At 45.0% G+C, this 14,234-nt stretch overlaps 1 protein-coding gene across 4 annotated transcripts in view; it reads right to left on the bottom strand.

The window, feature by feature from the left end:
- Positions 1 to 14,234, bottom strand: part of RELN (reelin) — a 1,116,896-nt gene that overhangs the window by 754,200 nt on the left and 348,462 nt on the right. The gene's annotated exons all lie outside the window — the stretch shown is intronic.

Below are 14,234 nucleotides of genomic sequence, written 5' to 3'. Positions count from 1 at the left end.
GTGGCTTAAAAAATAGACAATAGAACATACACTTGTCAGCACCCAGCCTAAAACTAAGTGAGTTGTTGTTTTAGACAGTGCAAAGTTACACACTTTTCATAAGTCTGCCTTTTGATGTTTTAGCTCCCTTGTGAGAAAATTGTTGACAAAACTAGATAGCTAGTCAGCTTTTCAATATAAACTTCAAATATTTCACAATATATTTTAGTTTAAAAATTTAAATGTGATTCATTAATCTCTTTACTAAGATATACAGACCTTGACAGGTGGTAAAATAATTAGAGGACAATAACTTCACTTTAGCACTTAACTGGATAATTCGTGAGTTTTACAGCCATCCAGCTTTTGCTCTATATTCCCTGTGTTTGAGTTGTGAATTGTAATGTGAATGTAAACACCTCTTGTCTAGTATGAAGACATTCTCAAGGGATCACTTGCAGGAAATAGGACATTGAGTCCATAATTAAAGTAATCTCTTTCTAGGCAGATGCTTCCATTGGCTCTGTTATCACATATTACAGATGGCATATTGAGGCCTATAAAATGTGAATCAAATGGTTTTAGTGATGGGAAACATCATTTTTCCCTGCTAATTCTGATCCATGCTCCTGCAGGTAATATATTGCTACAATTTGATTATAAGCCAAGCATCTATTATGGCAGAAGAAATGAGGCTGACAGCTACCAAAACAAGCTTTTATTCTCAAAGTCAGGAAGTCCCTGTGAAATCATATATACAAATATGCATGACTGGGTATACATTTAAACACACGGACACAGTTTTGGTAGCACAGTTTTCTTTTATGTATCTAACACCTAATTGTACAAATAGTATAAACTCAGCCTGTTGATATTAAGGGGTTTTTATTATTATCAGCAATGATTATGCTGTATAAATGTTGTACAAATGTGCTGTTTTACTTGTGCTTTTGTGTTTTAATGGCTTTTTTAAAGCAATTTCATATATAATTACAGTATATAGAAAATCCAATGTACAAAATCCTACAAATAATACTATACCTAAAAGCAAGCTGTGTGTAATAAATAAACTACCTAAAAAAGTGCAACAGAAACACCAAGAAAGAAACAAAATGTAGTGTATGCATGCACCGTATTTTCATATTTTAATATAGACTTTAAATAGATCATGTTGGAACAATCCAACCCCTCTTCCCCAAAACTTTTATCTTCTCATGTATGCTCTCTGAAAGATAATTCTCTTCAGTGGAGAAATCAAGGCATCTGGACTGTGCTTCCTGAAATGAAGAATCCTCAATGGTATAAGTTAAGGTTGTTATTAACCAATGCATTTCTGTGGTGGACTGGTGCCTTTTTGAAAGTAAAAAAACAAATGTCATCTAAGAAAGGTAATGAAATCCACACCTTTCCTGAAGCAATCTGTTGCTCCCTGACTGAAAAGTCACTGTTTTAATTCATATGCAAATGAGGCTGAAGTGCCTTGGGAGTATTAAAACACTTCCCAAGTTTCTGCCTCCATGGCTCTGTTCCTAACTCAGCCCTACCTTAATCTTCGTGACTGACAGCTCAATGGTTGTGTAATCAAGCCAGAGAGCTGTTAATCAAGCAGAGGAAGATGAGAATGTCTTTGTCCTTCAGAGGCTTAGGGTACCGTCACACTAGACGATATCGCTAGCGATCCGTGACGTTGCAGCGTCCTCGCTAGCGATATCGTCCAGTGTGACAGGCAGCAGCGATCAGGCCCCTGCTGTGATATCGCTGGTCGGGGAAGAAAGTCCAGAACTTTGTTTCGTCCCTGGCTCTCCCGCTGACATCGCTGAATCGGCGTGTGTGACGCCGATTCAGCGATGTCTTCGCTGGTAACCAGGGTAAACATCGGGTTAGTAAGCGCAGGGCCGCGCTTAGTAACCCGATGTTTACCCTGGTTACCATCGTTAATGTAAAAAAAAACAACCACTACATACTTACCTACCGCTGTCTGTCCCCGGCGCTGTGCTTCTCTGCTCTGGCTGTGAGCACAGCGGCTGGAAAGCAGAGCGGTGACGTCACCGCTCTGCTTTCCGGCTGCCCGGCGCTCACAGCCAGAGCAGAGAAGCACAGCGCCGGGGACAGACAGCGGTAGGTAAGTATGTAGTGGTTGTTTTTTTTACTTTAACGATGGTAACCAGGGTTAACATCGGGTTACTAAGCGCGGCCCTGCGCTTAGTAACCCGATGTTTACCCTGGTTACCGGGGACCTCGGGATTGTTGGTCGCTGGAGAGCTGTCTGTGTGACAGCTCTCCAGCGACCAAACAGCGACGCTGCAGCGATCCGGATCGTTGTCGGTATCGCTGCAGCGTCGCTTAGTGTGACGGTACCTTAACATGTGATGGACAAGGAAGATTAAAGTATCTAAGTTACTGGTAGTATCCGTAACTTTATTATTCATTGTACATTTTTTCCAAGATCAAGAGAGAGAAGGGCAAGACCAGATGATATGTAAAGTACCGTATATACTCGAGTATAAGCCGACCCGAGTATAAGCCGACCCCCTAATTTTGCCACAAAAAACTGGGAAAACTTAATGACTCGAGTATAAGCCTAGGGTGGGAAATGCAGCAGCTACCGCTAAATGTCAAAAGTAAAAATAGATACCAAAAAAAGTAAAATTAATTCAGACATCAGTAGGTTGTGTTTTCGAATATCCATATTGAATCAGGAGCCCCATATAATGCTCCATAAAGTTTATGATGGCCCCATAAGAAGCTCCATATTAAAATATGCTCCATATAATCCTGCATAAAGGTTAATAATAGCCCATAAGATGCTCCATAGACACATTTGCCCAATATAATGCTGCACAAATGTTGATTATGGGCCCATAAGATGCTCCATAAAGATATTTGCCCCATATAGTGCTGCACAAACCTTGATTATGGCCCCATAAAGATGCTCTATAGAGACACTTGCCCCATATAATGCTCCACAAACGTTAAATATGGCCCCATAAGATGCTCCATAAAGATATTTGCCCCATATAGTGCTGCACAAACGTTATGGCCCCATAAGATTCTCCATACAGACATTTGCCCCACACAATGCTGCACAAACATTGATTATGGCCCCATAAGATTCTGCATAAAGATATTTGCCCCATATGGTGCTGCACAAACTTTGATTATGGCCCCATAAGATGCTCCATAGAGACACTTGCCCCATATAATGCTCCACAAACGTTAATTATGGCTCCATAAGATGCTCCATAAAGATATTTGCCCCATATAGTGCTGCACAAACGTTATGGCCCCATAAGATACTCCATACAGACATTTGCCCCATACAATGCTGCACAAACGTTAATTATGGCCCCATAAGATTCTGCATAAAGATATTTGCCCCATATAGTGCTGCACAAACAATTGATTATGGACCCATAAGATGCTACATACAGAGACTTGCCCCATATAGTACTGCACAAACATTGATTATGGCCCCATAAGATGCTCCATACAGACACTTGCCCCGTATAGTGCTGCACAAATGTTGATTATGGCCCCATAGAGACACTTGCCCCATATAGTGCTCCACAAACTTCTTCCTGTACTAAGCGGTCACCATTACTGCTCATTACAGTAATGAACATGTGGCTCCACCCCTATGGGAAGTGGAGCCACATATTCATTATTGTAATGAGCAGTACCATGTGACTGCTCAGTACAGGAAAAAGCTGGGGCGCCGTGGAACCAGGGACCTGCAGGGACCGCGCCAGGAGCAGGTGAGTATAATTAGACAGCCCCCGCTCCCCCTCCCCTGCTGACCCCTGGGTATGACTCGAGTATAAGCCGAGAGGGGGACTTTCAGCCCAAAAAATGGGCTGAAAATCTCGGTATTTTTTCCCTTATGCATCTGCGACAAATGAGATTAATCTTTCATATAATCTCGTGCAGTTTAGAGGGTACTCTATAATACCATGTAAGAGGTATATGTAGGCAGGGCCATTTTTAGACAAAGTAGGGTCCTAGGCAAAAGTTTAAAGTTGGGCCCCAAATCCTCACATACTGCACCATCACACAGAAACATTTTAGTTGTATTTACATGTGTTGAGTTTAGGTCGTTAAACGAGCGTGATCGACAATATTGAAGTCATTCGACCCTTGTTCCCCGAGTTTCTTTACACCAGCTGAGGAAGAATGATGGGTACAGATAGTCCTCGATACAGTATAATGCAGGTCGAAAATACAATATAATGCACTCCCTATGGTCCATGATAGAGTGTAATGCAGTCCCCCTCAGGGTATACTACAACCACCTACAGAGGGAACTGGACACTGGAGGAGCAGGACACATTAAGATGAGCTCCTGAATGAACTTCAGTTTGTACCTTATAGTGAGAAGATTGGAGGACATTTCTCAGAAATCTACAGATATGACAACATACTAAACACTCCGGACAAAGATTTTAAGCTATGACAAGAAAAATTCACAAGAAAAACAAGAAACAAAGAAGCAAAAACAGGTCAATATTACCTAGTGAAAACCCAGCAAAAAGGCAATATCAAACCCTAAAGGTACCGTCACACTCAGCAACTTTGCAACGAGAACGACAATGATCCGTGACGTTGCAGCATCCTGGATAGTGATCTCGTTGTGTTTGACATGCAGCAACGATTTGGATCCCGATGTGCCATCGCTGGTCTGAGCTAGAAGTCTAGAACTTTATTTCGTCGTCAGGTCGGCGTGTATCGTCATGTTTGACATCAAAAGCAACAATGCCAGCAAAGTTTTACATGGAGCTAACAACCAGCGAGAACGATAAGTGAGTAGCCGTTACGTCACTGGATCGCTCCTGCATCGTTCTGGAGTTGCTGTGTTTGACGTCTCTACAGCAACCTAAACAGCGATGCTCCAGCGATCGGCTCATTGTCTATATCGCTGCAGCGTCACTGAGTGTGACGGTACCTTAACAGAACCCAGCACATCCACAAGGTAAGGGCTCCATGCCAATACATTGCTAAGATAACAATAGACTGTATATTATGCAATAGAAAATATAAAAGAAAAGAAAGACCTTTAACCCCTTCATGACCCAGCCTATTTTGACCTTAATGACCTGGCCGTTTTTTGCAATTCTGACCAGTGTCCCTTTATGAGGTAATAACTCAGGAACGCTTCAACGGATCCTAGCGGTTCTGAGATTGTTTTTTCGTGACATATTGGGCTTCATGTTAGTGGTAAATTTAGGTCAATAAATTCTGCGTTTATTTGTGATAAAAACGGAAATTTGGCGCAATTTTCACATTTTGAATTTTTATTCTGTTAAACCAGAGAGTTATGTGACACAAAATAGTTAATAAATAACATTTCCCACATGTCTACTTTACACCAGCACAATTTTGGAAACAAAATTTTTTTTTGCTAGGAAGTTATAAGAGTTAAAATTTGACCAGCGATTTCTCATTTTTACAACGAAATTTACAAAACCATTTTTTTTAGGGACCACCTCACATTTGAAGTCAGTTTGAGGGGTCTATATGGCTGAAAATACCCAAAAGTGACACCATTCTAAAAAATGCACCCCTCAAGGTGCTCAAAACCACATTCAAGAAGTTTTTTAACCCTTCAGGTGCTTCACAGCAGCAGAAGCAACATGGAAGGAAAAAATGAACATTTAACTTTTTAGTCACAAAAATTATCTTTTAGCAACATTTTTTTTAAAATTTGTTGGGAAATTTCTCATGAGTACACCGATACCTCACATGTGGGGGTAAACCACTGTTTGGGCACATGGTAAGGTTCGGAAGGGAAGGAGCGCCATTTGACTTTTTGAATGAAAAATTATCTCCATCGTTAGCGGACACCATGTCGTGTTTGGAGAGCCCCCGTGTGCCTAAACATTGGAGCTCCCCCACAAATGACCCCATTTTGGAAACTAGACCCCCCAAGGAACTTATCTAGATGCATATTGAGCACTTTAAACCCTCAGGTGCTTCACAAATTGATCTGTAAAAATGAAAAAGTACTTTTTTTTTTCACAAAAAAATTCTTTTCGCCTCAGTTTTTCATTTTCACATGGGCAATAGGATAAAATGAATCCTAAAATTTGTTGGGCAATTTCTCCCGAGTATGCCGATACCTCATATGTGGGGGTAAACCACTGTTTGGGCACACGGCAGGGCTCGGAAGGGAAGGCGCGCCATTTGACTTTTTGAATGGAAAATTAGCTCCAATTGTTAGCGGACACCATGTCGCGTTTAGAGAGCCCCTGTGTGCCTATGCATTGGAGCTCCCCCACAAGTGACCCCATTTTGGAAACTAGACCCCCCAAGGAACTTATCTAGATGCATATTGAGCACTTTAAACCCCCAGGTGCTTCACAGAAGTTTATAATGCAGAGCCATGAAAATAAAAAATAATTTTTCTTTCCTCAAAAATGATTTTTAGCCTGGAATTTCCTATTTTGCCAAGGGTAATAGGAGAAATTGGACCGCAAATGTTGTCCAGTTTGTCCTGAGTACGCTGATACCCCATATGTGGGGGTAAACCACTGTTTGGGCGCACGGCAGGGCTCGGAAGGGAAGGCACGCCAATTGGCTTTTTAAATGGAAAATTAGCTCCAATCATTAGCGGACACCATGTCACGTTTGGAGAGCCCCTGTGTGCCTAAACATTGGAGATCCCCCACATATGACCCCATTTTGGAAACTAGACCCCCAAAGGAACTAATCTAGATGTGTGGTGAGGACTTTGAACTTCCAAGTGCTTCACAGAAGTTTATAACGCAGAGCCATGAAAATAAAATAAAAATTTTATTTTCTCTAAAATGATTTTTTAGCCTGCAATTTATTATTTTCCCAAGGGTAACAGGAGAAATTTGACCCCAAAAGTTGTTGTACAGTTTCTCCTGAGTACGCTGATACCCCATATGTGGGGGTAAACCACAGTTTGGGCACATGTCGGGGCTCGGAAGTCAAGTAGTGACATTTTGAAATGCAGACTTTGATGGAATGCTCTGCGGGCGTTACGTTGCGTTTGCAGAGCCCCTGATGTGGCTAAACAGTAGAAACCCCCCACAAGTGACCCCATTTTAGAAACTAGACCCCGAAAGGAACTTATCTAGATGTGAGGTGAGCACTTTGAACCCCCAAGTGCTTCACAGAAGTTTATAACACAGAGCAGTGAAAATAATAAATACGTTTTCTTTCCTCAAAAATAATTTTTTAGCCCAGAATTTTTTATTTTCCCAAGGGTTACAGGAGAAATTGGACCCCAAAAGTTGTTGTCCAGTTTCTCCTGAGTACGCTGATACCCCATATGTGGGGGTAAACCACTGTTTGGGCACACGTCGGGGCTCAGAAGGGAAGTAGTGACTTTTGAAATGCAGACTTTGATGGAATGGTCTGCGGGCGTTACGTTGCGTTTGCAGAGCCCCTGGTGTGCCTAAACAGTAGAAACCCCCCACAAGTGACCCCATTTTGGAAACTAGACCCCCCAAGGAACTTATCTAGATATGTGGTGAGCACTTTGAACCCCCAAGTGCTTCACAGACGTTTACAACGCAGAGCCGTGAAAATAAAAAATCATTTTTCTTTCCTCAAAAATGATGTTTTAGCAAGCAATTTATTATTTTCTCAAGGGTAACAGGACAAACTGGGCAACAATTACTGGGGTCCAATTTCTCCTGAGTACACTGATACCCCATATGTGGGGGTAAACCACTGTTTGGGCACACGTCGGGGCTCGGAAGGGAAGGAGCACCATTTGACTTTTTGAATAAAAGATTGGCTGGAATCAATGGTGGCGCCATGTTGCGTTTGGAGACCCCCTGATGTGCCTAAACAGTGGAAACCCCTCAATTCTAACGCCAACACACCCCTAACCCTTATCCCAACTGTAGCCGTAACCCTAACCACAACCCTAACCGCAACACACCCCTAACCACAACCCTAACCCCAACACACCCCTAACCCTAACCACAACCCTAATTCCAACCCAACCCTAACCCTAAGGCTATGTACCCACGTTGCGGATTCGTGTGAGATTTTTCCGCACCATTTTTGAAAAATCCGCGGGTAAAAGGCACTGCGTTTTACCTGCGGATTTACTACGGATTTCACCTGCGGATTCCTATTGAGGAATAGGTGTAAAACGCTGCGGAATCCGCACAAAGAATTGACATGCTGCGGAAAATACAACGCAGCGTTTCCGTGCGGTATTTTCCGCACCATGGGCACAGCGGATTTGGTTTTCCATAGGTTTACATGGTACTGTAAACCTGATGGAACACTGCTGCGGATCCGCAGCGGCCAATCCGCTGCGGATCCGCAGCCAAATCCGCACCGTGTGCACATAGCCTAATTCTAAAGGTATGTGCACACGCTTCGGAAAACGCTGCGGATCCGCAGCAGTTTCCCATGAGTTTACATTTCAATGTAAACCTATGGGAAACAAAAATCGCTGTACACATGCTGCGGAAAAACTGCACGGAAACGCAGCGGTTTACATTCCGCAGCATGTCACTTCTTTCTGCGGATTCCACAGCGGTTTTACAACTGCTCCAATAGAAAATCGCAGTTGTAAAACCGCAGTGAAATGCGCAGAAAAACCGCGGTAAATCTGCCATAAATCCGCAGCGGTTTAGCACTGCGGATTTATCAAATCCGCTGCGGAAAAATCCGCAGAGGACCAGAATACGTGTGCACATACCGAAACCCTAACCCTAACCCTACCCCTAACCCTACCCCTACCCCTAACCCTACCCCTACCCCTACCCCTAACCCTACCCCTAACCCTACCCCTAACCCTAGTTCTAACTCCAACCTTAGTGAAAAAAAAAAAAAATTCTTTATTTTATTATTGTCCCTATCTATGGGGGACAAATGGGGGGGTCATTTACTGTTTTTTTATTTTGACCACTGTGATAGATTATATCACAGTGATCAAAATTCACATTGGAACGAATCTGCCGGCCGGCAGATTCGGCGGGCGCACTGCGCATGCGCCCGCCATTTTGGAACATGGCGGCGCCCGGGGAAGAAGACGGACGGACCCCGCCAGGATCGGTAGGTATAAGGGGGGGAGATCAGGGCACGGGGGGGGAGATCAGGGCACGGGGGGGCGTCGGAGCACGGGGGGGAGGGATCGGAGCATGGGGGAGAGTGATCGGTGTGCGGGCGGGTGGATCGGTGTGCAGGGGGGGTGGATCGGTGTGCAGGGGGGGTGGATCGGAGCACGGGGGGGGATCGGAGTGCGGGGGGGTTTGATTGGAGCATGGGGGGGTGTGATTGGAGCACGGGGGGAGCGGACAGGAGGATGGGGGAGCGGAGCACAGGACGGAGGGGAGCGGGCCACAGATCGGGGGGCTGGGGGGGCGATCGGTGGGGTGGGGTGGGGGCACATTAGTATTTCCAGCCATGGCCGATGATATTGCAGCATCGGCCATGGCTGGATTGTAATATTTCACCATTTTTTTAGGTGAAATATTACAAATCGCTCTGATTGGCAGTTTCACTTTCAACAGCCAATCAGAGCGATCGTAGCCACGAGGGGGTGAAGCCACCCCCCCTGGGCTAAACTACCACTCCCCCTGTCCCTGCAGATCGGGTGAAATGGGAGTTAACCCTTTCACCCGATCTGCAGGGACGCGATCTTTCTGTGACACAGCATATGCGTCACAGGTCGGATTGGCACCGACTTTCATGACGCATACGCTGTGTCACAGGTCGGGAAGGGGTTAAAATGAAACAACATGGGGACTGCACTGTAAGCAAGGAGGGTGACCTGGAGACAGCAGCTGGAGCCAGCAGGGGGCCTGACATTTTTTGGTAAGGCTGGGTTCACATTGCGTTATGGCAGTCCGTTACACGGACCTCGTTACTCCGCGGCATAACGCTGTGTAACGCAGTCCGTTAACGCTGCCATTAACGCCTATTATGCAGCACATCCCCCATAATGGGCATGCGCTAGCGATGTGCCGTCATTCTGTGACGGACCCTTGGACGTGGGCTGCAGCGTTTCCGGGTCCGTCACCGCTAGCACAGAGAGCATCTGCGCTAGTGCGATCTCATAACGCGATCTTTTTCGGCACTTGCATTAACGCAGTCCGTTTAACGCATGCAGTGAACGGACTGCACTAACGCAATGTAAACCTAGCCTAAGGGTACCGTCACACAGTGCCATTTTGATCGCTACGACGGTACGATTCGTGACGTTCCAGCGATATCCATACGATATCGCTGTGTCTGACATGCAGCAGCGATCAGGGATCCTGCTGAGAATCGTACGTCGTAGCAGATCGTTTGGAACTTTCTTTTGTCGCTGGATCTCCTGCTGTCATTGCTGGATCGGTGTGTGTGACACCGATCTAGCGATGCGTTCACTTGTAACCAGGGTAAACATCGGGTTACTAAGCGCAGGACCGCGCTTAGTAACCCGATGTTTACCCTGGTTACCAGCGTAAATGTAAAAAAAAAAAAACAGTACATACTTACATTCCGGTGTCCGTCAGGTCCCTTGCCGTCTGCTTCCCGCACTCACTGACTGCCGGCCATAAAGTGAAAGCAGAGCACAGCGGTGACGTCACCGCTGTGCTCTGCTTTCACTTTACGGCCGGCAGTCAGTGAGTGCGGGAAGCAGACGGCAAGGGACAGACACCGGAATGTAAGTATGTGCTGTTTGTTTTTTTTTACGCTGGTAACCAGGGTAAACATCGGGTTACTAAGCGCGGTCCTGCGCTTAGTAACCCGATGTTTACCCTGGTTACCCGGGGACCTCGGCATCGTTGGTCGCTGGAGAGCTGTCTGTGTGACAGCTCTCCAGCGACCACACTACGACTTACCAACGATCACGGCTAGGTCGTATCGCTGGTCGTGATCGTTGGTAAATCGTATAGTGTGACGGTACCCTAACATTCCCTGTGAAAGCCAGATCTACTGTATTAGAGAGGGAAAAGCCATAAAACTGGCCAAGATAAAGAAACACCCAGAGACCCTATTGATAGACTTCAACAAATAAGGGGAAAAACAAATGTGTTATTCTACTCAGGGGAACACCAAGCTTGGGACCAGACTCTCAGAAAATATTACAAGAACGTCAAAACACAGGGCATTAAGAATGGCACACAAATTAGAGTAGGATGAGGAGGACCCTGAGACTTTTAATCTTTCCATAAACATATATAAAATAGAACTATCATGGTACAAGGAACAGAACCCAAGATGGAGGAATTTCAAAAACAATTCCAGCACATTAAGAACCAAGTCGAAATACAAACCCTGAGGCAGGGAGGAAGCATGACCACTCCTCATCAGATCACAGCAGACAGAGCAACTAGCAGTCCCCCAGCCCCATATACATCACAACCCCCTATGGATAATATACTGAGAGACTGTTGTGTCCTAACTAGAGAGTGAGTTTATTCAATTCAAAGAGGAATTTCAAAGAAGCCAAGGTGAGAAAAATGCAAATGACCAACTAAAGGAGGAATTATCAATGCTGAAAAGAGACCAGTGGGAAATGCAAAGGTCACTTCAAAGACTGCAGGAAGAAAATGCACACCTCAAAGAAGAAATAACACAGCTAAAATCATCAAACCTGCAACAAAAGCCAAAGAGGGCACCCCAAAATACAAACAGTCCCCCAAAACAAAGGCCAAACCAACCATCTCGGTGCCTGACACATCACAGACCAGCGACAGCCCCAGCCAGAAGGACACTACACACAACCCCAGCAATAAAAGTGCAGCGCCATCCACAAAGCAAATCAGGGTAACCAACACCTCTGAGCAACACTGCAAAGGAAAATCCTACCCTCAATCCTAGCCTCATCTTCACAGCAACTCAGGGCAATCAACAGCCAAGGACACACAAAAAACAAACTGCCCAAATAAAACACTGGGCCCTTACATCATCCTAATAATAGACTCAAATGGGAAATGGGAAATACCTGGATACTAAGACTGTTCCCGGAGGCACGGGTCACAAAAATCTGCTGTTCAACAATCCCACAAGCAGAGAAAGTGATCAACAACCCATACTTCACAGAGCCCACACATCTCATATTACACACCGGCCCAAACGATATTCACCAAGAGACAAGTACCCAAGGCATATCAAAACTCGCAATAGCTGCCCAGCAAAAACTTCCCAGATCCAAAATAATCCTGTCTGCCTTGCTTCCAAGGAAAGACATAGACCAACAGGTAACCCAGCAAATCAACTCATAGCTGGCCACCAGTTACACCAAACATACAACTGGCAAGACACCCTGAAATAACGCTCCATCACGTATATGACAACAAACACCTCAACAAACAAGAGGTCAGCCATTTAACCAGAGAGCTAAAGGACATCATTCTAGGAAGACCTCCGAGAAAACAAACAAGACAACCACCAAACAGATGGCAACCCACAGCGATCAGCAGTGAGAGCCCACAGAGAGAGCAGAAGTACTGGAGACCACAAGCCACACAATGGCAACACAAAATAACAGAGGGCAGCAACATGGCAGCAGAAATAAGGATATTGCTCAACACATTGTGCAGAAAATTCATGGGACACCCCTAAAACATGCCACCTAAATCCACTATTCAAACTGTTATGTCCTATGAAAATCTTTCTCCATTATAAGGTATATTGACTAAACATGACATCCTTAGTTATCAGCAGCTGGAACATTCAAGGATTGAATGCTTCAGCTTTTGGGTCCAAGATAAATGACCCAGACTTCAAGCAAAGGCTAAACAACATTGACATCCAGATCCTCCTGGAGACATGGGCCCAAGCAGAGGAGGAATTACAGGCACCCCTGGAATACAGGGAACTATGTGTCTTCGCCAAGAAAAACAAGAACACCAAAGAGGGCCACTGCTCAGGGGGCATACTAATATGGTACAAGGAGGAATTCAAAGAACACATCAAAGCAATGAAAAGAGGAGACAGCCATATCTGGATAAAGATAAGCAGCTCCATCCTCACCTCTCAGCAGGACATCTACTTCTGTGCAGCTTACATCCCTCCATCAGAAACCCCATATTTAAGCCAGACATCTACGAGGTCCTAGGGAGGGAGGCAACCCAGTTCCAGTCTAATGGTAAGGTTCTCCTCTGTGGAGACCTCAATGCCAGGACGGGTACAGAAAAGAACTATCTGCCACCAGACAGAAACACATACGTGCTGCGAGATGAATCCTTCTACAGTGACTCAGTACAGACAGCAAGAAACAGCTACGACAGGGTAGTGAACAAAAGTGACAGAACACTGCTGAACCTGTGCCGGAGCCTGGGGCTGTATATACTGAATGGGCGCATTAGGGGGAACTCAATAGGGAGATTTACACTAAACTCCCAAGTGGGCAGTAGTGTGGTGGATTATGCCATAAAAGACATGCACCCAGCAAATATAAATGCCTTCATAGTCACCCCAAAAACCCACTTGTCAGACCACAACCAGATACTGCGGTATATGAGATCCATGGACAAACCACCCACAGAAAAGCCCCATCTGACCGGTCTCCACAACCTACCACCATCCTTCAAGTGGCCTAAACAGTTAGGCATGGAATACACCAAAATGAGCAAAAGAACCAAGATCTAAGAGCTACTTGTACATTTTAACACAAGTAGCTACACATCAAACCAGCAAGGGGCCAACCTGGCAGTGAATGATTTTAACATCCTATTTACCATGGCAGAACTAGCAGGCCTCAGAAAAAGCAACCCCAAGAGACCTACAAATAAACAATGCCAAAATGGTTTGACAAAGAATGCAAGGTACTATGCAACTCCCTAAAAATGGCCTCAAACCAATAACACAGAGACCCTAACAACAGCGACCTAAGTGCGGCCCATGACACCCTACAGAGACAATACAAGTGCATCCTCAAGGAGAAAAAACAGAGGCACATCTCCCAGAAACTACGGCAGCTTAAAGACTCCCTCCAGGACAACTCATTCTCGGAGACCTGGAGTCATATCGGCACAAAGCCCAAGCAGAACCCCCTACACATCTAGAATGGCAATATTTGGCACAACTATTTTGTGAGCCTCTACACGAACGTACCAGAAGAAGACTTAACCCCAGAACAGCAACATCTAACCAATAAGCTGAGGGACATGGAGGAAACAATCAAGGACTTCCAAAACCCTCTGGACACACCAATCAGTGTGTTGGAAATAAAGGATAGAATCAAACCTATGAAATGCAAGAAGGCCGGGGGCAGTGACGGCATCCTGCCAGAGATAATCAAATATAGTTCCCCATATATACATGGAAAACTGGCA

The sequence above is a fragment of the Ranitomeya imitator genome, chromosome 4, assembly GCF_032444005.1.
Source record: "Ranitomeya imitator isolate aRanImi1 chromosome 4, aRanImi1.pri, whole genome shotgun sequence".
Taxonomy (NCBI): Eukaryota; Metazoa; Chordata; class Amphibia; order Anura; family Dendrobatidae; genus Ranitomeya; species Ranitomeya imitator.
The sequence above is the reverse complement of the archived record's forward strand: the minus strand, read 5'-3'. Positions and strand labels throughout refer to the sequence as shown.